Here is a 1,166-nt window from a genome sequence, read left to right on the forward strand (position 1 = left end):
TACCTCTTCCCAGTGTCCATCCCTCCATGCACTCCTGCCCCCTGAGCTGTCTCCCTGTACATAAGCAGCCCTTCTTTCTCCCATGATTGTTCTCCCCAAGGACTGTATCTACCTCAGGTAAATGTTCAACTCATATGCCTGTGTTTTGTTTGAATGGAAACCACAGGTGTGGGTTCAATTCCAGACCTGAAGGGCAGCTAGGGGCCATAGTCTCAGTGGTCCCACCAGGCTCCATTGGACCAGCAAACCTGGTCCACCCCCCTTTTCTTTTCTTCAAATTTTTTTTCCATTTTGTTCCACATTGTTCTCTCTCTCTTTCAAGGATCTCCTACATAGATCCCCTTCCAAGTGGATGACTGGTAGCCGGGCACCATCTAGTTTTTCTGGTCTCATAGTCATATAGGCTGCAGATCAGATGGTGTACCAGTGGCTAGGACTGATTGTTTCCATGAATTTTGGTTTTATTCATTCTTCTTAGCTCTGGATGAGGAGACACCTATCGTTGCATCTAGATGGCAGCTTGCTAGCTTTTAAGATCCCAGTCGCTGCTCACCTAAGTAGGAGGTGGAACAGTGTTTTGTACAGTTTGTTATGCCAATTGAGCTTGATGTCCCCTGCAACTATGGTCCCAAGCCCATAGGCTCAACTACTTAGTCCCTCTGGGTAGCTGGATGTAACCAAGCAGTGACCACAACCTTGCTCCTTGTCAACTCTACTATACACCTGGGAATTATGATCTTTCACATAAACTTAAAGGACCATTGTCTGCCAACCCTATACATGTTCTTGGATACATTCCCCATTTCATAGACCTACCTAATAGTTCAGCCTGTCCACCCATTTATCCACCCATATACCCATGTTTGCCTTCACTGACAACACAGTACTGTATATGCAAAAAGGTTCATCTTTGTTGTCTGTACCTCCCATGTACCTTTCTATGTCTTTCTCTTCCTCAATGCCACCATATTGGTCACTCACATTTGGTACATTGCCCTTTTCTTCACCCAAATCAATACTTATCTCTGTCTATCTAACAGCATTCCCTTCTCTCCCCTCCCACCCCTGGTGACCAAAAAAGAAAATTTTCTTCTATAGATAAACCTTTCCTTAACTTTTACAATAACAGACTAATACAATATTTGTCCTTTTGTGATTGACTTATT

General features: G+C 43.9%; 1 protein-coding gene across 1 annotated transcript in view; it reads right to left on the minus strand.

The window, feature by feature from the left end:
• The window catches only part of LOC103192136 (A disintegrin and metallopeptidase domain 3-like), a gene marked incomplete at its 5' end in the record, with an annotated part of 189,876 nt that overhangs the window by 134,221 nt on the left and 54,489 nt on the right, over positions 1-1,166 (minus strand). The gene's annotated exons all lie outside the window — the stretch shown is intronic.

The sequence above is a fragment of the Orycteropus afer genome, unplaced genomic scaffold, assembly GCF_000298275.1.
Source record: "Orycteropus afer afer isolate SDZICR_OR568_19922 unplaced genomic scaffold, OryAfe1.0 scaffold00024, whole genome shotgun sequence".
Taxonomy (NCBI): Eukaryota; Metazoa; Chordata; class Mammalia; order Tubulidentata; family Orycteropodidae; genus Orycteropus; species Orycteropus afer.